Below are 25,952 nucleotides of genomic sequence, written 5' to 3' on the forward strand. Positions count from 1 at the left end.
GCGCTCCAGGAGCCACGTGAGGTAAGAACTCTCCGGAGCGCCCTCTCCGCCGAGGACTCCAATTCCCGGCCTGCCTCGGGGCGGTCGTCCTCCGAGGACTACAACTCCCAGGGTGCAGCGGACCAGTCCGCCGCAACCTCCCAGTCGGCCGCCTGCCGCTCGTCCCGCCCCTCCCCCGCCCCTCCCAGCCCGATTCGGCATGCGCCTGCGCACCGGAGGCCGGAGGAGTCTTACCCTAATGTAAGATGGTGGCCCGTCTAGCTGTGGAACCCACCGAAAGCTGAGAGTCTCTCTCTCTCTCCCTCTCAGCCGTAAAGGTCGGACTCACTGAAGCAGTCAGGCCCGGTTCTGAAGAGTTATTTCGCCGGCTCTCGTTGACTGGTCTCCTGTGAGGACGCGGCAGCGCGTGGGGTCGGCTAAGGGAAAAGCGAGGCAAGGCAGGCGGGTGAGTGTCTGCGGGGCTGGGCTTAGGGGAAACCCGGGGCTGACCGGCTACGAGAGAGCGGAGGCTTCGCTGGGACTGTGCAGGCCGCAACCCCCTTTCTCCCCATCCCCCGCCTCGCCTTCACCCTCCTCCTCCTCCTCCTCCGGCTACCTCCTCCTCCTCCTCTTCCTCCCTCTCCCCTCTACGCCACAGCAGTTACCACCAGGAAAAGGCAGCCGGGCTGGAGGCAGCGCGGCGGCGAGCGCCGGCTCTCCTCAGAGGATTTCTTCCATTGGGGAGCCAAGAGGGCTTCTCGCCGCCAGCCTTTCCCCGCATTTTTCCGGCAACAGTATCCTTAGGGCTCGGTCCTCCTTGTTTCCCCAGCCCCCTTGCCCCCGTGACGTCCTTTCCAACTGGCCCTGGTCTCCGAAGCCAGAGCCATCACTTTGACTCTGACCCGTGCTCATTGCCCACCCGTCCTGTTTGGTGCTTGGGTTTTTGTTTTTTTTTCTTTTTCTTTTTTCCCTTTTGCCCCACTCCACCGATGCCACTCCGGATCTAGCCTCTGCCCCCCCTCTAGCGCTTGCAGTCATGCAGGCAGCCCCCTGTCTGATGCCGAGGCGCGGTCGGTCCCGCTCCTTCAGCCGCATCTGTCACCCAAAAGTCACCCCGTGAGTATCTAAGTCCTGCTGCGGCTCCGTTGCTTCGTGTAACCCACCTGTTTCTCAGCCTTCTGGAGAATAGTCGATTCCCTTCCCTCTTTCCAGTGCAGATTCCTTCAGCACGCACTTGCAGAGGAGGGGAGACAGGTGCCCCTTGCCGTCCCCTCGAAAAGTAAAGCAAGTTGGGAAGTGAGTGAAGTGAGGTAGGATGTTAACGTGAAGAGAAAGGATCTTTCTCCAGGCTGCCCAGGAAAGGGATGATTCGCATCGTGTGATCTTTTTGTTGCTCATTCACTCTCTTGGGCCATGGCTTTCCACCTCTCTCTTTATTTTCGACCTTCTCCATGGCACTCAGCATTCTCCTGAATTGCCTTTCCTTAGGACACTTGATGTGGACGCTGATTATACCCATAAAGAATAGCTTAGCATTTCAAAACAAGATGAATCTGGCGTGCACACACACCAACACACACACCAACACACACACCAACACACACACCAACACACACACACACACACACATACACACACACATTCATCTGTGAACACCACATGCAAATACAAATGGTATTTTGATTTTTGATTATATGTGGGTTATGGATTCCCTTTATGTTAAGAATAGATTATTAGCTACGTTATATTGATGTTTAGGTTAATTGATAACATTTATTTTTGATTAGGGTGGAGATTTCCTGTCTGGTTAGTGTAAAATTGACCTTTTCGATCTGGGACATTCTCTTGACATTTTTAGGATAGGAGTTATCTGAATAAGTTGTATGGAAAAATATATTGGGTATTATGCAAAAGAGCAGTTGATATTTTGGGGGTAAACTTCAATTTTTTTTCAATAGAAAAGAAGGGGGCTGAGAAAAGTAAAAAAGCTGTGCATATACAGCGGCACTTAGCTGTTATCACCCATTGTAAGAACCAGAAGCCCAGGAGCAGGGATAGCTTACAGTCTAGCTTAGTGAAAGCACAACTGAAATATACTAGTGTTTGTAAAGAGAAGTCAGAGCCATTGCTGTAATATACCACAGTGAAATAAAGAATAACCGGAAAAGCAGATAGGATTATGTAGGTCAGATACATACGTCAAATTTGGTATTTTTAATATATGTATGCAATCTAGAAAGTGGTGGTACACACCTTTAATCACCACACCCAGGAGGCAGAAGCAGGCGGATCTCTGTGAGTTCAAGGTCAGTTTGTTCTACAGAGCAAGTTCCAGAACAACCAGGGCTACACAGAGAAACCCTGTGTTGAAAAAGAATATTTGTTTTGCAAACAGTATATGTGTTTGTTTTGTATGTATACACATACGTATGTAAAATATTTAAAGTCACAGTAACGGTTTGTCTTTTAATGGGAAAACCAGTAAAAGCACCTTACATGTAAATACAAATGCAGTTCCTCTAGACACTGTTGGGCATGACAAGGTTATCGTTTACACATTTTACCTATAACTTTTGAATATTCTTGTACTTGATATTACATTCTGTTATTGTGAAACAGTCTTTAAATATCGTAAACCAAGGATAGAAAAGCTGCTTGTAAAGCTTACTTCTTTCAGCAGGGCAGTGGTGGTGCACGCCTTTAACAGAAGCACTGGGGAGGCAGAGGCAGGCAGATCTGAGTTCAAGGCCAGCCTGGTCTACGGAGCTACACAGAGAAACCCTTTCTTGAAAAACACACAAAAAGCTTGCTTCTTTTTTTTTGGTTGTTGTTTTGTTTTTGTTTTCTTCCTTTTAGGCAGGGTCACTGTGTAGCTCTGACCTGGAACAAGCAGTATAGATCAGGTTGGTCTTGAACTTGAACTTGTAGCGATCTTTCTGCCTCTGCCTTCTGAGTGCTAGGTGTGCCCTACCATGCCTGACCAAAGCTCCTTTTCCCTCTGTTTAGCCACTTGAGCCCCTATTTGACAAAACTGAATAAACCTCCATTCTTCTGAAGATTGGAAGCAATTTATATAGCAAACCTTGTCTTTTCTTGAAGCTAAAAAAAATCAAAACTTTTCATTTAGTTTATCAATAACTTGTCTTCAACTCCAAGTAAAAAATAGACGCTGGTAGAAAGCTTCCACTTTGAACAGTCTTGTCAAGATACTCTTGGCAGTCATACTTGGCTGAATTGTAAGCAGTATGTTCTGAGGAGAGGACTGTTTGTCTGATAGAAGGGGTGAGTGAGTTTTTAATACATCTTTTCTTTTGTAAAGGTATTTGACTCACTCAGTATCTTAAGTCATTTTTTTTCTCCTCCTCTGAGGGTATCAAATTCTTGCTTCTAGCCTTTTGAAATAAAAGTGAATTTACTGGGGACCTTTAGGATGCTAGAAGATGTAAAAGTTCTTTGACACATTGATAGGAAGTAAGCTGAATTTTATAAATATTTTTGTGTTTTTATTTGTAGCATTTTCAGCATGGCAGTTTTATACTTAATGATTTCCTTTGATAATTTTGAATTCTTTCTGCCAAATTGAATAGTTGAAGTCTTCAAATGAATAGTTTGTTTGGGTAATATTTTTAAATGTGAGTTACTTAAAGTTGGCTTACCATATAATTTTTCAGAAAGTTGCATAGACAAACCTTTAATTTGATTAGGATGAAAGATACAATCAAACAGCAAAACACAAAATATAATTCTTTTGGGACGTTTGTCTGTTCATTTAAATCGAAATGCTAGAGATAGCTTGCAACCCATTACTTTGTTTTTGTTGTTCTGAAAGGAGATTTTACTGGTGTAGCTCAGGCTGTCCTGGAGCAGACTATGTAGAGTAAGCTGCCTTCAGCAGAGTTGTCCTGCTTCAGCTCCCTTAGACTGGAGATACAGGTGTGAGCTACCCATGTAACCAGTCCTGGATATAACTCAGAACTTATAAAAAACAGAAGACGTTGCCTAAGGATGAACACTTAGCATTTTGTGGTACTAGGCTGGAACATGGAAACTCATAGCTTTCAGGGAGTTTTATTATAAAAAGGATTTTGTGCCTTAATGAAAAACAATTTATCTAAGCAGTTTGATTTTAGAAGCTTTTTTCTTCCTCCTTACTCCTTGTTTTAAAATGAAGCAACACCTTTCATTTTAATGATTTTTCTTATGTGACTGCAAGTAATACTTGATTGAACTGTTACTGTTTTTGTAGAATGTGTGAGATAGGTTTAATTTGTGAAAGCTTCAATCTCTGCTGATAATTCAAATAGTTCTGTCACTACCTATATTATTGCCTTAACTTTTTGTGAAGGAAATTGCTGTAAACTAAGTTCATTTTGAAACAAAAACAGTAGGGAAATAGGTTATACAGGTTTTTGCTGATCTAGAAACAGAATAACTAGAATGTACTACATACATTTCCCAAAGGATTTCTTAATCTAAATGGAACTTGTAAATGGTTTTCATCCCATCGGAATAGCGTGTATCAGATGGAACTTGTAACACATTCAACATTTTATAAACTTTCTGTTCTCTCAGAGTTATTAGGGAAAGTCTACAAATAACTGTTCTTGAAAAGAAAGTTGTGATAATCCTGGTAACTTAGAGATTTAATGTATTTTTTTCCTTAAAATTTGAGGCTGCATAAATTAATGATAGTGTAATCTACTTCTTTGATCAAGTTGTGGGTATTTACATACAAAATTTTAATCTCATTTTGTAGACTTAAAAAAAAGTTTTTTGAAACGGTTTTTGAAACAGGGTTTCTCTATATAACAGCTCTGGCTGCCCCGGAATTCATTCTGTTATCCAGGCTGGCCTGGAACTTACAGAGATCCACCTGCCCTTGCCTCATGAGCGCTGGGATTAAAGGCTTTCAGCACCATGCCCCTCCCATTTTGTAGACTTCTTTAGTTGAAAAATTGTGTAGTAAAATGCTAGCTTTCCCAAAGGTAGTAATCTAGTGGGGCCTCCCACATTATTCTTTCATAATAAAAAAAGCGGCTGTCTTTCTGTATGTGCATTTATGTGTTCACACATATTCGTGTATGTAGGTATGCCAGAGAACAAAAAGAACTTGAGGTGTAACTTTAGGAATGGTCACAGAGTTTCTCATTGGCCTGAAACTCACCAATAGGCTAATTGGCTCTCCATGAAAGTGCAGGATGTCCTGTCTTTGCCTAGCCAGGACTGGGATTGCAGGTGCCCACCATACCCAGTGAGTTTTGAGGACAGAACTCAGATCCTCAAACTGGTAAAACAAATGCCATCCATGTAAGGCATCCTCTCCCATCTTGGTTCTGTAAGGTTTGTGGGTTGTTGGTTAGTTTTGGTTTGCTGTTGCCCTCCTCCCAAAGTTGTTTATGGACAATTTCAGCAATGGTTTTTTGCCCCTTGTATTTAGCTTTGTTTAGTTTTTCCATGCTAAGGAACACATTTCTTTGTGAATATGAAGCAAGTATATTACTGCTTAACTACGTCCTTGTGATATATTTGCATTGTTTTCTTTTGTCAGAAGAGGAAAGTCTAAAATAAAGATACATGAATATAAGGCAGTCTGAGATGATTTTCTTTTTCGTCTCAGTGTATTTGTGAGAATGGCTTCTTTATTAAGCTGTTTATATAGGAAGATGTTCCTCTTTCAAGTTTTACTTGTATTAAATGATAGGTAGGTGATGTACTTACTATCGCTAGGGTAAGCCTTACTATTTGAATAGCATATGTGTTAGATATCTCTTCAGAAACATTGTTTGGTATGGTCACTAAAACTCTCAACTATTAAGAAGTTAAGCAGCTATGGAATAGAATTAGAAATCAAAATGGTCAAGTTGACTGTGTGCAAAACCAGTGTGTATAAACAAAGCTCAACTAACCAGAGTAGGGGTACAAATCTTTAGTCCCAGCATTTGGGAGGCAGAGAAGCAGGCAGACCCCTGAGTTTGAGACCAGCCTGGTCTACATAGTGAGTTCCAGGACAGCCAGAGCTGCACAGTGAGACCCTGTTTCAAAACAAAACAAAACAAAGCAATAGCAGCAGCAGCAGCAAACAGGTGGAGGGGAAAAAAAACAAATGCAAAACCAAACTTAAGAAACCCAATGTAATTGGAGAAAAGAATACCATTAATTAAAAATAGTAGGTGTTGTATTACCGTTTGTCGAAGGGATTAGCAAGTGATGTAGAAAAAGCAGTGATTGAATCTGAATGGTAGTTATATATTGACATATCCAAGGGGTGGAATATTCTTTTACAGTTAACAGTTACATTGTCACTAAGCCAAATATCTGGAAATTCTTTAGCATGTTTTTCTGTCTCTCAATAAGATGTTATTTTCTGATAAGGGAGGAACTTATTTAATTCATTCCCTGTTTGGGCATCAGATCTATTTAGATTGTGAACTTACTGAGTTGACATTGGCTGACTTAGGTTATTGAACCCTGGTTGTAACAGCTTTTTCTCCATTTAAAAAAATTAAAAAACTGCTTTCCATATTTTACTTGATCTGATTTTTCCCCCCAGCAGTTGTTTAGAACACTTGTGGATGGCCAAAATTAATAAAAATGTGTAATATAGACAGTAATGCATTGGTGGTGAGATTAATTTTTCCTTTTATGGAAATTTCTTATATCTTGATGGCATATTCCCCCAGTTTACTTTCAGTAATTTGTAGAAAAGAATATAGATGGTGCAAGTTCCCTGTCAGATTGGCTCTTTCTAGAAACCTTTCTTTTACTGTCAGTGAAGATCTAGATATTTGTTGGGTAAAGAAGTTAATTACAATCTAGGCCTGGTGGTACAGGTCTGTAATCCTAGCTACTTTGGAGTAAGATAGCTTGATCATTAATGCAAGGCACGCACGCACACACTAATCATTGTGACTTAGCATGGTAGTATAGACCTCTAAGTCAATACTTGGAGGCTGGCTTGGGCTTGCATAGTGAGACCCTGTTTCAAAAAACAAAACAAAACCTTTTGTTTGTCCCAGGTTCATATTTATGCACCAATGGTCCACAACAACAGTAACCCCCTGAAGAAAAAAGGTATTATATTTTGTGTATATTATTTAAAATGAAGTTAAAGACAGTATTATTTTTTTAATGGGAGGTAGGGAGCTGGGATTTGAATTTAGAGCTTATATGTGCTAGGAAAGCATTCAGCTATGTTCCCAGCCCAAATCCTTTTTAAAATAAAAAATGAAACTTTGTGAAAAAATTTCAACAAATAGGAAGTCACTATGAACTGTGATGTAACTGTCACTGAGCCTCAAAGGTGATGAGCTCACAGTTTGATTTCACCTCTGCCGCACTCACTGTACCCTTCTTCCTAATACTCCTCACGTGGCACCACTTCCAATCAACTCCTAGTCAACATATTATTTTCTTTTGTACTAGAACTCTTTTGACAAAATAAAATACTTTGAATTTTAATTAGGATCATGCAGTCAGCTTTTCAAATAGTTGAAATGCTGGAAAGTGACAGTTTGGTTTATCTTGACAAGAATACTTTGTAATAATATAACCAGTCTTGTCCAGAGTAGTATTCAAATAATGTATATCATACATAAATTTAAGTCCTTTGTCTTCACATCAGAGTTGTAGGAGTGAGGCTTTATGAAGAAAGTAGGACTTAAATAATGAATATGAACTCTTTGTATCTTCAGAGCATCTCCAAAAGAACATTCCATACATTCCATGTGGGGGATGGAAGCATGAGCAAACACTTGGTGATAGGGATCTTCGTGATGTGAGAGGGATGTAAGAAGTCTGATGTTTCTGGAAGAAAATGTTAATTTGATTTGTAGCAGATTATGAAGTACATGTTTAGAATCAGGTTGCATTCAATCTGCAAAGCAGTTAAGCAACCCGTCCCCCCCCCCCCCAAAAAGTAAGGGTCAGGAATTACATGGTGGTATTTTTTAGAAATATGAATTGTTCTTTAGTACTGTGCAGAATAATTTGGGGTTAATGACTGAATTTTGTTTGAAGTATTAAAATCAGTGGGAAAACTGTTCTGAGAAACACTAAAGCATGAAGGTGGAAATTCTACAGGATTCAACAGTGAATTAAGTCTTTTTTTTTTTTAAGATTTATCATTATGTGTATGTGAGTGTATCTGTGTGCATATGCTAAGTGTGTATGGCTGCCCTGAAGAGGGAGTTGGATCTCTTGGAACTGGCGTTATAGGTGGTCATAGCCTCCTGGGGTAGATATTGGGAACTGAGTTCAGGTCCTCTGCATGGGCAGTATGCCTGCTTAACACCTAAGACATCCCTCCTGTCCCTGAGTCTCTTTTCTTCTGCCCTTTAAGCCCCAAAGTGATGCCATGTTTAGATTGGAACATAGGATTAAAGAAGTGTGTTGTAGTTGTCTTTTATAGTATACTGCAATTTTTTATACAAGGCCACTCCCTTACCTACTCCTAGTAGAGTCTCATGTTATCTAGGCTGATGTGCAGCTCAGGCTCAAGTCATCTTTTTGGGTCACCTTTCTGAGTAGCTGGGACTACTACAGGCCAACATAATTGTGGCTAATACAGAAGCAGGTTTTTAGTAAGGAAGTGATACATGATTATGCAAATAGCCTTAAAAAGAAATCCAGTTCTGAATAATTTTAGCTACTCATTCACTGGGTTGTAGTGAGGAAAACATAGAAACATTAAGATAGTAAAAAGTGAAACCTTTTCCCCCTGGCTTTAAGAGAGTCTTGCTTTGTAGAGCTGCAGAGTGTGCTGAATTTAGGGTGATGCTTCTACCTGTGCCTCCTGCAGTGGTGGGGTTGTGCCACAGTGCCTGCTCACTTTTTACAACAAGACATGTTATCTCTTCCCCTCTGTGTGTTTATTAGTGTAGATGAAATATGAGACTGCTTATATTCGCATAATTACACTCAGGAAATATTACTGGGTTTCTTTAACGTTTAATGATGGCTTGATGAGGTAGAAAGAATGGCAGAAAATTCTGATAAGGGCATTAAATACTGAAAACTCCAACTTAAGGATGAATAGGATTTTAAGGTCAGCAGGACATAGTATAAGGACATTGTGAACTGAAAATGTATTTGATTTACTTTGATATGTTTGGTTTTATAAAAGTACTTTTGGAGGCTGGGGAGGTGGCCTAGTTGGTAAAGGGCTTGCTGTATAAGCATTAGGACCTTAGTTGGGATCTCCAGCAACTACTTGGAAAATAAAACAAAACAAAAATAACAAAACAGCTGAGTATGTTGGGCACGTGTAATCCCTTCTCCAGTAGGTAGAGAAAGAGCATCCTTGGAGTTTGCTGAGTCCTTGAGTTTCATTCACATTCAGTGAGAAAGTGTCTCGGTGGGTAAGTTAGGGAGTGACTGGAGAAGATGCAAGCATCCATCTATAGCTTCCCATGTACATGCTCACATGTGCACATATACACGAACACAGACCAGTGCATATGGATTTCTAAAATCTTGTTAAACATCAACAACCCCCCCGTGTGTGTGTGTGTGTGGTTGTTGCTGTTCTGAGACCCTTGGAAGAATTTTATTCAGTTTGTTGACCCTCATTGAGCTGACTTCCTTCACATACTGTGTATTTCTAGGCAGCATGGTTCATTTTGTGAAGAAATGTTTCACATTTTAAAGTTCTCTCCCTTACCTCCTCTCTGCCCCCTTGCCTTGCTCATGCTAACAAGTGCTGTTCTATTTAACTGCATCTCAGTGCTTTCTGGAGACAGTATCTTATGTAGCGTAGGGTAGTCTGAAAGTCATGCTGATTTTTTTTTTTAGCCCTTATTTGTTTATTGTGTGTTTTTCTGAACATGTGCATTCCATGGGGTGCATGTGGAGTTTAAGAACAGCTTTTGGGAGTTCTTTCTTCTACCATTTGACTTCCAGAGGTCAAATTTACAGCTTCAGGTTTGGTAGCAAGTACCTTTACCTACTGAACCCTGTTGCCAGCCCCTGAAAAGTTACTTTGTAGCGGGGATAATCCTAAACCTCCTCCTCTCCAACTCCCACATTTTGAGATTAAGGTGTGTGCCACCAGGCCCAGCTCACTTTGTGTTCTCTCATTCTTTTTAAATTTTATATCTTTATTAGCTTTATTGTATACATGTTTTGCCTTGCATGTATGACTATTTGGTAAGTGTGTGCCTGGTCCCTGTGGAGGTCAGAATAGGGTATTAGATCCCTTGAACAGGTGGCTGAGGTCCACTGTGTGGGTGCTGGGAATTGAACCCCAGTCCTCTACAAAGGCAGCCAGTACTCTTAACTGCTGAGCCATTTTTCCAGCCCCTTTACTTTGTGTTTTAAAGTGTGTGTATGGGGGTTCATTTAGCTTTGTAAATGGTAGATGAATAATAAATTTATTTACTTATATTTCTTTCTTCCTTCAATATCTAAGGTATTTTTATGCTGTATTTAACTTGTAAATCTCAAAGAGTCTCACAGTCAAGGCTAAAACTGTCTGAAGCCCAAAGTGCTTAGAATTTTAAATTTACACTTTTACTGGTCGTTTTCTTTCTTGTGTTATAAAAAAGTTAGGATCTACCTAAAGCCATGGGTGTTGTAGCTTTTGTATAATATTAATAACAATAAAAACCAATATGTAATGTACATTATTGAGAAATACAAGTTGATTATCCCTAACTTCAAGTTCCAAAATGCTCCCAAATCTGAAACTGGAACACTAACATGATAGCCATAGTGGAAAGTTCCATACCTGCTCTCAATGAGAGATCACAGTCAAAAGGCTAAACTAAAACTAGAAGATTTTCTTATGATATCAAGTTTGTAAGTTAAGATGTATATGAAAAATAAGTGAATTTCATGTTTTTATAGTTGTGTGCTAATCTCAATTTTGCACCTGTCTCATTATATATATATATATATATGCATATACTCTAGAATCTCCCTGCACTTTGAACTCTAAAATACATCCTCTTCAAGCATTTAAAGTGATATGCAGCCTATAATCTGCTCGACATGCCCCCTATCCTTAGAGCTCCTTCATTTTTTGTAATGTGTCAAAGCTAACTATCTTGTTATCATCTTCAGCTTCACTTTTTTCAACAGGGTCTTGCTGTATAGCCCAGCCTGGCTTCAAACATGCTGCTTCAGTCTCTATAGTGCTGGGATTATAGGCATATGATACCATGTCTAGCTGGTAGAGCTAATTTGGCTTTTTTTTTTAACTTACTTACATGGCTATGGCATTTGCTTTCACTTTGGGAATTTTTTAAGCATGATATTTTATGCATTAATTTCGGATTTTAAAAGCTTGAATTTGTACAAGAGAACCTGTGTGTGTGTGTGTGTGTGTGTGTGTGTGTGTGTGTGTGTGTGTGTGTGTCTGTCTGTATAGGCCAGAGAGGACATCGAATGGCTTAAAGCTGGAGTTGGAGATGGTTGTGGGATAACTTGACATGAGTGTTGGAAACCAAACTTGGGTCCTTTGAAAGAATAGCTATTGAACCATCTCTCTAGCCCCGTGATTTGTCTGTTATTTTCAAGTATATATAGGTGTTGAAAAATTTGTTACACCCAGGCATTTTGCAAGATAGGCAGGCTGTTTTAGGGGAAACCTTTGTCTGTTAAAAAATTTGTCTCACATTAGCAATGAGAACTCAGACATCATTATTTTTTCTTACTAATTTTAAGGCAAGGAGAGATTCTTAAGGATTACTATTGTGTTCTTTCTTTTTTTTTTTCCTTTTTGATACTATTCCCCAGCCATAGTCTGTTCTTTTATTATATATTACTGAATCTAGAGCAAGTAGTGGTAGGTCATGTTTGTTGTAATCCAGTCAGTAGGAGGCTGAGGCAGGAGGAATGTCACAAGTTTGAGGCCAGCCTGATCTGAGTTTCAAGCCTATAGAGTGAGACCTTGTTTGAAAAAAAGAAAGAAAAAAATAACTTTAAAACTTGTAATGCAGTCCGGAGAAATGGTGCCGCAGCTGAAAGCAGTTCCTGCTCTTCCAGTGGAACTGTTAGGTTCTCAGTACCTGCGTCAGATGGTTTACAACTGTCTGTAACTTCTGGATTACCGCCCCCCCCCATATATACACACACACACTTATAAGTAAAAAAGAAATGTTTAAAATTTTCAAACACCTTTCTCATGATACTAAGGAAAACACTATTTTTAAGTGTTTGATATAAAGAATAAAGGACTAACTTAGATGATTTTGTTTTTGTTTTGAAGCAAGGTTATTATTATCTAGTCCTGGCTAGCTTGGGATTCACTATATAGATCAGGTTAGTCTTGAACTCACAGAGATTCACCTGCCTCTGCCTCCCCAGTGCTGGAAATAAAAGTCTTAAATGATGTATGGGTGTTTGCCTATGTGAACGTTTTTGTATGCTGTGCATGCTGTACCGCCTATAAAAGCCACAAGAGGCATCAGATTCCCTGAGACTGGAGTTACAGAAAAGTAGCTTGCGAATGTTTGATTCTAGTTTCTAATACCTCTTCATTCTCTTCAGGGTTATTCACAGAACAAACGTTTATTTCTTTTTTGTTTTGTTACCTCAGCCCTCTCAAGTAGCTAGGACTGCAAACCTGTACCACACTAGGTGTACTGGTTGTTGCTATGACATATTCCTAACTCCAGGGAGGAAGGGTTATTTTAACTCACACTTTGAGGGATGCAGTTGGTGATGCAGAGGAGGCATGGTGGCAGAAGCATGATGTGGCTGGTTGTATTGTGTCCAGTTAGGAAGCAAAGTGATGAATGCTGGCACTTGATTTACTTTCCTTTCCCCCTTTTTTATGTTGGAGACCCTAGCCCGTGGGATGGTGCTGCTTACTTGCAGGGTCTGTCTTCCTTCATGGAAAAACCCTCAGAGGTACAACCAGGCCGTGCCTCCTATGTGATGGCAAATTCAGTCAAGTTGACAGGGAAGAATAACCATTGCATAGACCAGTTAGTCTCTTTGAGCAATATAAAAACATTTCCTTTTGGTTTGTAGATAATATATAAATGTGCTTGTTTTTGTTTATTGATCTTGAATCCTGTGATCTCCCTGAACTTATTTAATATAGTAGAATTTCCTTTTCTTATTTTCTAAGTAAATAGTTATACCATCTGCAAATAAGAACTTTGCAAAAATTTTCCCAGTCTGGTTTGCTTTAATTTTCTGTTCTTTACTGTGTAACTTTCCATAACTGTTGACTAAAACTGGTGACAACTGATGTCGTTGCTTTGGACCTGCGCTTAGGAAGAAAGATATTGTTTTTACCAGTAAGTGTGATGCTAGCTTGTTAGCTGTGACTATTTTTTTAGCTGTTCTTTGCCAAGTTGTTGAAGTTACTCTTTGTTACTGGTTTGTTCAGAAATGTACCCCTCCCACCCCAAATCAAGCCTGGGCCTCAGGTATGCTAGGCAAGTGCTGCTTACTACTGACCTGTGCCCTAGGCTTTGTTGAGATTTATTACCAGGAATTAAACATGGCATTCAAGGTTTTCAAAAACATTGCTTTTGTTTTAGTGTGAGTGTCTGTGTGTCTGCATGCCACATGTGTGCAGTGTTTCTGGAGGTCAAAAGACAGTGTCCGATCACCTGGAGCTGCAGTTTGGAGCTGTTCTACATGAATGCTGAGAACCAAATTCTGATCTTTGGAAGAGCAGCAAATACTTTTAATCAGGTGGTAATATATCTCTAGACCCATGTGTTTTTTTTTTTTTTCTTTCAAGAGAGATTTCTTGAAGAAATACAGTCAGTAGGATGTAATGATAAGGTTTAGAGGATGGTGGAAAATGCTGACGCAAAGATAATCAAATTTTGGCATTGGGTAGCAGAAAAATGGGTGGGCCATTGACAGGAAGTCAGAAGCCTGGATGGTATAAAGAACTGTGATTTTCTTTTTTCTTTTCTTTTCTTTTCTTTTCTTTTTATTCTTGAGCTCCTAGAACTTTTTGTAATAGAAAAATCAGCATAACAACGGCTCTGGAGAAAAATCTCAAAGAAAAAAATGAAAAATGAATTCTTATAATTCAAAAGCCCTAAAACAAATACCCATTTATTTTCATATTATCTTGAGTTTAAAAAAATATGTGAATTTGTTTTTAAGTCATTCTTAGTATTTTAAAGACAGTTTTAATACTTTGGACATTTATTATATAAATATCTGTCATATTTCTTTATAATTTATTTTGAAGGAATTTCCCCACTATAAAGCATATCACTCTCAAATTGTAAATATTCAAACATTTAAAATTATCACAATGCTTATATGTTAGACTGTAAAGGATTAAATTGTTTAGCTTTATTGAGAATATAATTGCTATAGTTTTTTATTTAATACTCTGACACTGCCCAAGCTAAAAAATGTTTCTACATATTTTCATATTCTTGATGAAATAGTTTAATGCCTAGGAATTGATTCTTTAGATACTCTAGCTTTGTGTCAGGTAATCCACAGACCAATTGGTCAGATTTGTTGGTATTTTCAGGAAAATGCATTTCTAATAAATTTTGCCAAAATTTCATCATTTTGTATGAGAAATTTTCAGTTTTCTAAAACTTTAAAAGGTTACTTTATATTTTCCTCCCAGTATTTTTATTATTAGGATTCTTCTGTCAGTTTCAAAGTATGTATAATGGTCTGCTGGGACTGCTCAGTGGATAAGGGCTGAGGAACCCTGGGACTTACATGGTAGAAGAGAAAATTTGCTCTGAAAGCTGCCCTCTGACCTCCATGAGTATACTGTGGAAAGCTGCCCTCTGACCTCCATGAGTATACTGTGGCAATTGCAAACAGACAGACACCCAAATGTAATTTAAACTTTTTTTTTTTTTAAAGGTAGGGGCTAGAGAGGTGACTCAGTGGTTAAGAACATTGGTGCTCTTGCAAATTTAGTTCCCAGCATTGGCAGTTCAAACTGTCTGTAACTCTAGTTCTGGTGATCCAGTGACTCCTGACCTCTGAGGGCCCTTTCTTGCTTGTGGTGCACAGACACACACTCTGGAACATACACATAAAAAAATAAATAAATAAACTAAAGTAAAAGCAAACAAAGTATACTCCCTAACTTTGCTTTCTGACTAAAATTTAGCCTTTTATATCTGATGGGATGCTCTTATTAGCTGTTGAAGATTATCAAAGAAATTTGATTGGCAATTCATCTTAACATTGTTTTGAAGAATTTTGCTTGCCTTGTAAACTCAGGACCATGACTTATTTAAGTCTATTAATATATATAATTTCCAGGAAAGCATTTCACAGGACCTAGGGGGATGGCTTTCTACATAAAATGCTTGCCATGCAAGATGTGAGGTTGGGAGCTTGGATCTTCAGCATGCACTGATCCAAAAGCTAGATGTGGTGGTGTAAACCTAAAATTTCAGTGCTAGGGAGGTCGTATGGGAAGATTCTTGGGTTTCCTGGCCAGCTAGTTTTGCTGAATTTGGCTGAAAGGGTTAGTGAGAGGTGTTGTATCAAAAAAAAAAAAGTGATAGAAGATATTTCATGTCACCCTCTGGCCTCTGCATACATATGCACAAATGCATATGTGTGTATATATATATATATATATATATATGTATATATATATATATATACCACACATAAAATTTCACAGTCAATAAAGTTTTCACTAACAGTGTAAACAAACAGGGCTGGAGAGATGGCTCAGCAGGTACAGCACTCACTGGCTCTTCTTCCTAAGGACCCAGGTGAACCAGCACCTACTATCTGAAGCATTGTGTAGTGCATGCACTCCATAGTACATACAGTCATAATGGTCAAATAAAATAAAATGTTGAAAATTTTATACAGCAACTGCATCAGTAAGAAATGCTACTATAGATACCAAGGGGCCAGTGAGATGGCTCAGCAGGTATTGTCATTTGCTGTCAAGCCTGATGATCTGAGTGTGATTTCTTGAACCCATGTGGTAGAATCAAGAACCAACTTTCCACAAGCTGTCCTCTGATTTCTATGCCCACATAGACTGCTGTGCATGCATATACACATACAAAATTTTAAAATTAGATTTATTTATTTTATTCTATGTATATGGGTATTTTGCCTGCATGTGTATCTGTGTACCATGTGTGTGCCTGGGACCTGCAGAGATCATAAGAAGGCATTGGAAACCCTGGAACTATAGTTAGGAGTGCTTGTGAGACACCATATGATGAGGACTGAACCCTGGGTCCTCTGCAACAGTAGTAAGTGCTGGTAGTTGCTCAGCCATCTTTCCAGATCCATATAAACAAATTAAAAAACAAAACAGAAACAAAGAACATGAAACCATTCAAAATGTTTTTTAGGAGCTGAAGATATGGCTCATAGGTTAAGAGCACTTTCGCAGGAATAGAGAGAACTTGGTTTCTGGCATCCGTGTGGGATGGCTCACAACTACTTGAAACTCTAATGCTAGGGGATCTTTTGGTCTCCTTGGGTATCTGCAGACACATGGACAAACACATACCCTAAGCGAAATCTCACTGTAAAAATAAGTGTTAAGGGCTGGCAAGACTGTTGAGCAGGTGAAGGCTTGCTGCCTAGTCTTCCAACAGTAGTCTAATTGATGGAGCCCATGTGGTGCAAGGAGGATTGACCAAGCGTGAGTGCTCCCACAAATTAATTTACAAAACTTTTTAAAAGTTAAAAATGGGCTGGAGAGCTGGGCGGTGGTGGCGCACGCCTTTAATCCCAGCACTCGGGAGGCAGAGGCAGGTGGATCTCTTGTGAGTTCGAGGCCGGGCTGGACCGATAGCCTCCGAAACAATACAGAGAAACCCTGTCTCGTAAAAACCAAAAAAAAAAAAAAAAAAAAAAGGGCTGGAGAGATGGCTCAGAGGTTAAGAGCACTGGCTGTTCTTCCAGAGGTCCTGAGTTCAATTCCCGGCTTACAACCATCTGTAATGAAATCTGGTGTCCTCTTCTGACCTGCAGGCATGCATGCAGGCAGAACACTGTATACACTGTATACATAGTAAATAAACAAATGTTTAAAAAAAAGTTAAAAATGTTAGCCAACTGTGTTAAATCATAGTTGTACTCCAGCACTTTGCAGCTGCAGGCAGGAGGGTTTGGAGGTTGCGGTTTGCTTATGCTACAAAGTAAGTTCTAGGCCAATATGAGCTGCATAAGTAGACCGTCTCAAAAAAATTATAATGACTGGAGAAAATATTGACATATGTTTGTTAGTATATTAGTAAATGCAAACATATCTGTAAGGGAATGTTTATATCACATCTATTAATAAATATTCACACATTAATATGAACATCTGGAATTATAAATACATGTAACTTTAGTGTATCAAAATAACATACTGATATAAAATATCAGGCTCTTGTTTCTACTTTCTTTAGATAAACATGTAAGTTTGATAATTTCAGTAATTTTTATTGTTTAGTAAAATAAGTCTTAGGGAAATATGAATATATGTGTTAAAGGTTATGGGCCAAATGATTGAAAACAGAAGGATCAGTAATAAGAAGTTGTTGAATTCTCTGTGACCATGTAATGTGATATATTATGCTAACAAAATAATGAAGTAGGAATATCTCTCAAGATGGAAGAACTTCCAGTGTGTGTTAAGTATAAAAGTGCAAGTTGAGAACAGTGTACCAGTCCTTAACATTTTTTTTGTTTAAAGTTTATTTTGTTGTTTTCTGCCAGCTTTCTTATTTTGCTTTTTGCTTGTAATTGTTTCTGTTGTTTGAGACATGCTTTGAATAATTAGCTCTGGCTGGCTTTAACCCTCCTTAGACTACAGATATAGACCACCACCACTGGCTGCATTTTTAAAACATTAGTCTTTTAAAGTTACCATAGCATTAGTATTTTCTACTTGTCACATATTGTATTACATACCATGAAAAATGGAGAATATAAGATAAATCTACAAGCAAAATTTTTAGCAGCTACTTAATACTCTTTATAATTGTGATGGGAAGGCAATGTGGTTATGTATATTACCATGTTTTTTTGCCTGGTCTGATGGCTGATTTGTGGGTTTCCTGGTGACATCTTCTCTTTGCAGAGTTGTTTATCTTCCAGATTTCTATAGCTATAGAGGTTGACAGCCAACTGTGTAAGAAAACCTTCCTCCCTGAACTTTGTTTTGAGACATGCTCCCCATTGAGTTTTTTCAATCATTTTTCTCTTTTCCTTCTCCCCCACCTCTGAATAGACTTTATGAGCAGATTCTTATGTGTAAAGTTACTTTAAACTAATTTATTTGTCAGTATAGCAACATTAAGCTTTCCATGCTTTTATTTTTAGATTTATTTTTCCTTATGCGTATGAGTGTTTTGCCTTGCATACATGTGTGTGCACAGTGTGCATGCCTGGTGCCCGCAGAGGCCAGAAGAGGACATGGAAGTGAGAAACTTAGAGATGGTCATAGGACTGATGCCATGTGAGGCTGGGAATTGAACCTAGGTCCTCAGCAAGAGCAGCAAATACACTTAAACTCGGAACCCTCTCTTCCAGTCTCTCTTCATGTTTTAAAGATATTTTATGTGAATATATGTGTGGCTGAATATGTATATGCACTATATTGGTGCAGTGCCCTCAGATGTCAGAAAAGGGCATCAACTGGTGGTTGTAGTTGCCCAGTGTGTGTAGGAAAATAACCTGTGTTGTGGGCGGGGCCTCAAATGCTCTTAACTGCTTAGCCTTCTCTCCAGTTCCTCTTCCCCATTCTTTGTTTGTTTGTTTTGTTTTTATTTGAGACAGGGTTTCTCTGTGTAGCTTTGGCTGTCTTAGAAGTCAGTCTGTAGATCAGGCTGACCTTAGACTCAGAGATTCTCCTCTCAAGTGCTGGAATTAAAGGTGTGTGCCAACACTGCCTGACCTTTCCCATTCAGATTAATCAGTTTTGTTGGCATTACTGTTTTATACTATAAAATGAATGTTTAATTTGTTCCTTCAGTTTTTAAACATCTTTTAATCTTTCCCAATTTCCTACACATGCAATGTATTTTGAGCACACCCTTCACCCCCCCCCCATTATCCTCTCATATCCCCCTCCCACAGAGCATTTTATTCCCAGGTCTCCCTTATACTTTAATGTGCACCACTCTGTGTATGTGTGCCTGTGCCCACCCCATGGGATTTAATTAGGGCTGCTTGCATGGGGATGGGTAGGGAATTTAATTAAGAGTAGCTTATCAGTTGTTACACCAAGGAACATGACTCCCCTCCCCACAGCACAGCCACTAACTACCTACCTATCCCTCTTCTGGGAAGGGTGAGCTGGCTGTTCGTGATGGAGTGTTGATGGGCTCAGTCTTCCGAAGGTCTTGTGCAGGTCTCATGTAGGTAACCATGGATACTGAGAGTTCATGGATGCAACAGCCATGTTACATCCCGAGAACAACAGTTTACAACATTGCTTGCCATCCTTTGACACTGATATTCTTGTTATTTTCAGTTTTCTTCAGCAGTGTTCCTGAGCTTTGGAAGAGGAGGGTGGGTGGATACCAATGTTCCATTATGACTGAACACTCAATAGTCTGTTTTTTATTCTCAGCACCTTGACCAGTTATGAGTCTACTAAGCAGCCCCCTGTACAAACTGGAGTTTCTCACCTTCCTTCCTGGGAGATTTTTTTTTTGTACTTATTGTTTTTGCAAACAGGTTTTCAGTAAGTAACCTACTTGCTTTGTAGACCAGGCTGGTCTCAAACCTTCTTGTCTCTCTCCCCCAAGTTCTGGGATTACAGGCCTCAACCAGTGACTGGTCTGTGTTTTATAAAGAGACAGATATAGCTGGAATCACAGGCATGTGCCATGTGTCTAATATTAGTATGTTAGTTTTGAACTTGTATGAAATTCTTTTTCCTACCTCAAATATCACACACCAAAATTTTATCAGTTGTTTGATTCTTTCATTTTAGACAGACATGTTTTTTGCCCTGTACAGTTTGTGTCATGATCTGCTTAATTTTGTTTAATTTCCCACTTGTAATCTTTGTGAATCATGAAAGACAGGCTTTATTTCTTAGGTATTCTATAAACAAATTGCAAGGCATTTCTCTTTGCTGTTGTGGGATTGCTAATTTCAGCAAACCCCAGAATTCTTCCAAGCCATTTACATTTTGATGTCTCTTTTCTCTGAGAGTACTAGAGATGTTGGTGTCTTTGTTTTGAAACTTTCCAGTGATGAGATTTTTTTTTTTTTTTGAGACAGGGTCTCTCCATTACCAATGATGAGACTTTAAAACATGAAATTGCTTGATTTTTGACTTTCCCTTGACTTTGAAAAAGCTTAATTTTATATATTCCATTGATTTTTTTCTTTCTTCTTTTTTTTTTAAATTACCCAGAAAGCATCTGGGGAATATTAGCAGATCAGTTTGGATGCTCTAAATTCAGGACTTGGTATTGTCTTTTTTTTTTTTTTTAATTTAAATTAGAAACAAGCTTGCTTCACATGTCAGTTCCAGCTCCCTCTCCCTCCCTGCCTCCCCCACCCCCCACCAGCCCTCTCTACTCTCCACCCAATTCCCACTCCACTCTCCAGGGAGGGAGAGGCCCTTCAAGTCTGTCATATCATCTGGGGCAGGGCCTAGGCCCTCTCCCATGTGCTCAGGCTGAGAGAGCATTCCTCCATGGGAAATGGGCTCCCAAAGTCCATTTTGATGCCAGGGATAAATACTGATCTAGTACCCGAGGCCTCAAAGAACGCCAAGGCCTCCTCACTGACACCCACATTCAGGGGGTCTGAATCATTCCCATGCTGGCCTCTCAGCCATCAGTCTGGGGGCCATGAGCTCCCCCCTTGTTCGGGTCAGCTATCTCTGGGTTTCACCAGCCCAGTCTTGACCCCTTTGTTAATCTAAATTCCTCCCTCTGTCACTGGGTTCCAGGAGTTCAGTTCAGTGTTTAGCTGTGGGTGTCTGCTTCTGCTTCCATCAGTTACTGGATGAAGGCTCTAGGATGGCATATAAAGTAGTCGTCAATCTCATTATCTGGGAAGGGCATTTAAGGGAGCCTCTCCACTGTTGTTTAGATTGCCAGTTGGTGTCATCCTTGTAGATGTCTGGAAATCTCACTAGTGCCAGATCTCTCCTCAAACCTATAATGACTCCCTCTTGTTATGTTATCCCTCATCCTCTTTTCTTCCCCCGACTCAACCTTCCTGCCCCTCCATGTCCTCCTCTCCTCTCCTCTTTGCCCCCTCACTTTCCCCCAGCTCCCTCTTACCTCCCCCATGCTCCCAGTCCACTCAGGAGATCCTGTCCCATTCCCCTTCTCTGGGGTACCATGATATCTCTCTTAGGGTCCTCCCTGTTTCCCAGAACTTGGTACTGTCTTAATTCAGATTTTAAATTGACTATGAGAATGCAGTAACTGCACCCTAAACTGCTAGGCAAAATCGAAAGAACCAGCATTTCTTTTAGTTAAACTATTAACTTAAGTTAAATATCCAGATGTAAAGTTATTTGATTGGAGGATATTATAATTGATGTAGATTTTTGCATTGTGTTGATTTTCCGATACTTATGATTTCATTGGTGGTACATATCCACTTCAATTTTAGTGCTTTGTTTTGAATTATATGTCACTTTTAAAATGTTTTAGAGTAGCAATTTCTTACAAAATTTGAAATGAAAGTTGCTTATATTCATGTTTTAGTATATTTTAGGAATTTAATAGGAGTAACACTTCAGAAGTAAGTTACATACATGATGACTTTTCCCCCTTGTAGTTCTAGGGATGGAACCCAGGTTCTTGGGCATGTTAGGCAGGTAGCTCCTGGGTTGAGACAAGTTGATTCTTAACCAGAGCATTTATTAATAATACAGTCTTTTGCGCTATGAATTAATGTGTTAACTCAGTACCAGTTTAAAAAATTATGATTGGAAAACCTTGAAGAGTATTACTATCCTACTCTTAGAACAGAAGACATTGTTCTTTTGTCTTATGCCCTTCTAGAATATGAATAGAATGATAAGGCTATTTTTAATCTGCAGTTTCACACATTGCTTAAAATTGTGTTTTATTGAAACTTTAAAAAATTGCTTTTAATTCTTTGCCAAGTTAGTAATATATTTTCTGGGAAGTAAATAGAAAAAGGGTATTTTTTGTTCTGCTTGTTAGTTTTTATTTAGCCAAGAATATTAGTAGAGGTGTATTACCTAATTGTTATCTTAAAATTTTATTTTTATTTTTAATTATTTGTATGTGTGTGTGTCTATGCACATGAGTGCAAGTGTCAGGTCTCCTGGAGCTGGATTTATAGGTGGTTCTGAGCTGCCAGTGTGGGTGCTAGGCCTGAACTCAGGTCCTCTACGAGAGCAGTGTGTGTCCTTAGCCACTGAGCGTCTTTGCACTCCTCCTTCTCATTGTTGCTGTTGCTGTGTGTGTGGATGTGATGTGTGTAGCTGCATGGGTTACGACTCGCTCATGTGTGGAGGCGAGAGAACAGCTTTGGAGTTGGTTTTCTCTTTCCATCTTATTGTAGGTTCTGAGGACTGGACTCAGGCTGCCATCTCTCTGGCCCCTCCTTACAGCTTTTTAAGTATAACTTTTGACTGTGAGGGTTTAAAAATACTCCTTTATTTATTATTAAGTGAAGTATATCACTAGCTCATTTATCAGAAGAAACACCTAAATAAGAAACTACTTAATATTTTTATTTTCCTATTTAAGACACCTTTAGGATTTGTATTCAAATTTCCAAGCTGATTACTTTATTAAAATTTGATTCTATAGAAGACTATCTCTTTTTCATGTTCAGAAGTAAATTGTGTCAGGCATGATGGTGTGTGTCTGTTTAATCCAAGCATTGAGGTAGCCAGTGTGGTCTATCCAGTGCGTTCCAGGCTAGTAAGAGCTACACATTGAGACCTCTAGAAAAAAATTGTGCTGGGTGGAGGTGGCACACACCTTTAATCCCAGAGGCAGACAGATCTCTTGTGAGTTCGATGCCAGCCTGGTCTACCGAGCAAGTTCTAGGACTGTCTCAAAAAAAAAAAAAAGTTGCAGTCATGTTTTTTAGTATACTTATTAACTTTATCAGTTGTTTTCATAATTCATCAATTGTATATTTAAGGTTTTTCTATATAATATATTATTATATTATACATTTAATATGATATAATATGCATAATATATAATATTAATATATTATATGTAATATATAATATTTATAGGGTTAGTTTGGAAGGGTTCAGTGCTTTGGGATGCTTTCTGCTATGATTTGTTGGTACTGCGGGTTCCTGGAGATGTTTTACATAGACATAGTCTCCTTTGACCAGGTATTGGGAAACTCATACTCACAGAGATCCTCCTGTCTCTGACTAAAGGTGTGTGCCATCACTGCCCAGCTTACAAGCTTTTTTTACTACATTTATTTACATGTATCTGAGTGCATGTGTGCCACAGTGTGCGTGTGGAAGCGAGACTGGGAGTGAACTCTTTGCCCTGTGGGTCCTCAGGGATCAAACTCCAATCATTAGGCATGGCGGGAAGCTCCTCGTCTCCTAAGCCACCTTGTAATCCTGCTAACTTTTTTCAGTCAACCAGAATCCCTTCTGTGTTTCCACATCTTTCTTATTGTACTGAAGAATAGCTGTGTAGGAGACTGGTGTAAAAGTTTGGGCTTGTAGTTGTAGGTAATGTCCCAGAGACTGTCCTCCTTCCTCAGATCTCTGTGACTGAATAGAGATTTCAGTTCTCCCTCATCCTATTTCCAACCGAGTAGGCGCAAGCCTATAGAGAGTTTTGTAGCTTAGTTTTATTTAAATTTGAGGTCTTATGTACAGTGAAACAAGTTTTGTTTAATATGTTGTAACGGATATGTACAACTGTGTAGCCCACACCTCTGTCAAGATTGAGAACATTTCCGTCACCTAGGATGCTCCTCATACTGCTTCCCACTCAGTACTTATCACCCAGACTGTTTCTGTCATCAGAGCTTCGTTTTGCTTGTTTATGTAAAAGGGTTAATTTTGTGACAGGTTTCTTGTGCTGAGCATAATATATTTCACATTTGTTAGTACTGTGTTTATTATGTTTTCTTTTTTTTCTGAGCAGTTTTTTTGTATTCTATTGAAAGATTTGTTTATTCATTTATATGGCAAATATTTTTTTTTATTTTTCCACTTTGGCTACTACGCAAAATGTCTCTGTGGACATTTGTATATAAGTCCTTTGTGAATCATATTTTCATTTTTCTTGGACTAATATCTAGAATTAGTATTATAGGTCGTATGTTAAAAGCATGTTTAGAAACTTTTTGTAAAGCTAGTATGTGGAGCATAGTGATAGAGGTGTATGGAAATGAGAAATGAATCAAAAGGCTGTGATAGGCTCAGGAATAGATTGTTTGGTAAGAATGCTTGCTGAGTAAACCTGTGGACCAGAGTTCAAATCCTTAGCACCTACATAAAAAGCTGAGCATGACCATGTGTGCACCTATAACCTCAGCCCCTTTGCAGTGCAGAGACAGGAGGATCACTGGGGCTTAGGCTCCGGGGTCTGTGGAAGACCCCTGGCTTAAGTGAATAAGGCAGAAAGTCAGAGAACCGGGGCACCTAACCTTCTCCTCTGGTCTCTGTATGTGTGTGCATGGACCACATGCTTACACACACACACCCCCACTCGTTTTAAACATGTTTTTTTTGAAAGTACCACATAAATAATTTTATCTCAAGTACAAATTATATTCATGGGAAAATGCAAGATAGGAAAATAAAATAATAAAAATCACATTTTTACTCTCATTACTTCTTTTTTTTTTTTTTTTTTGGTTTTACAAGACAGGGTTTCTCTGTATTGTTTTGGAGGCTGTCTGACCAGCCTGGCCTCGAACTCACAGAGATCCGCCTGCCTCTGCCTTCCGAGTGCTCTCATTACTTCTTAATATATTAAAGATCTAGTGAAGAGATTTGTCACTTAGGACTCTATAAATGACAGACGACATGGTCTATAAATGAGAAAGTCTGGGCAGTGCCATTCATCCTCAAAGCTTTAAAATACTGTATATTTTCGATTCCCATTAATGGTTTATCAGCTCTTGCATCTCTTCTCTCTGTATTCATTTAGTTGAGTTGAAGTTATTATTGAACAAATGAAAATCCAGAGTATAGCTGGATTTGTTGTTGTTAACCTTTCTTCATTATGTGGTCTACTCCCATGGGACCACAGGATTAGTTTTCAAACTTGTCCACTTCTTTTTCTGTCTCCTTGTAATGATACTGCTGATTTCTCTCTATGGTTTTGAGTATCATTTACAACTCATGCTTCCTTTTCCATTGCAGTCACTGAAAGTTTAGAATTACTTCATCTGTGGTTCTTTAACCTCTTCTTTTTACCTTAACCTGTCTAGGTTTAAAAATCAAAGATGTTGATAGATGCAATATTAGGAGTAAGTCTTCCTACTCTCTTGTGATTTCAAACCCAGGGCCTCACACATGTTTCACAGACGCTTTTCTGTTAATTTGTACTCTTAGCCTAGCCATGGGGTTTTAAAATGATATGATTGCAATGTATAGTAACACCATGCTAGTTTGCTATGAGGAATATTAGAAAATTTCTGCTTTTTTCTATAAGCTAAAGAATAGATACATGAAAATTAAGGCAAATTTCTAGTCATGTTTTTCGTTGTTTGAGAGTGGGTAGATGTTTATTCCTTTGTCTAGAGTCTACAGATTGTTTGCAAATGTGAAGAAATAGATCAAGCATAAGTAATTGTCTTAGTTACTGTTTTATTGCTGTGAAGGCACCATAATCAAGGCAACTTAAAAAGAAAGCATTTTAATCCCAGCCTTCGGGAAGCAGAGGCAGGTTGATCTCTGAATTCAAGGCCAGTCTGCTTGCTTTATAAAAAGCAAGTTCCAGGGCAGCCAGGGTGATTACACAGAGAAACCATGTCTTGAAGACTCCCCTCACCACCCACCACCCACCCTCCAAAGAAAAAGAAAAAAGAAAAACATGTGATTGGAAGCTTGCTCATAGTTGCAGAGGTGAGTTCATGACTGTGATTATAGGGAGCATGGCGGC

General features: G+C 39.1%; 1 protein-coding gene across 6 annotated transcripts in view; it reads left to right on the forward strand.

Annotated features, from left to right (window-relative positions):
- Positions 1-255: 255 nt before the first annotated feature.
- Cnot4 (CCR4-NOT transcription complex subunit 4) overlaps positions 256-25,952 on the forward strand; it is a 93,410-nt gene continuing 67,713 nt past the window's right edge. For 2 of the 6 annotated variants that reach the window (XM_005082393.4, XM_005082395.4), the window contains exon 1: positions 258-445. The gene's annotated coding sequence lies outside the window, so the exon portion shown is untranslated. Of the gene's footprint in view, positions 446-25,952 lie in introns of all 6 variants that reach the window. The other 4 variants (XM_005082394.4, XM_013122257.3, XM_005082396.4 and 1 more) reach the window with 4 other exon arrangements.

This window comes from Mesocricetus auratus, unplaced genomic scaffold (genome assembly GCF_017639785.1).
Source record: "Mesocricetus auratus isolate SY011 unplaced genomic scaffold, BCM_Maur_2.0 Super-Scaffold_100019, whole genome shotgun sequence".
NCBI classification, from domain to species: domain Eukaryota; kingdom Metazoa; phylum Chordata; class Mammalia; order Rodentia; family Cricetidae; genus Mesocricetus; species Mesocricetus auratus.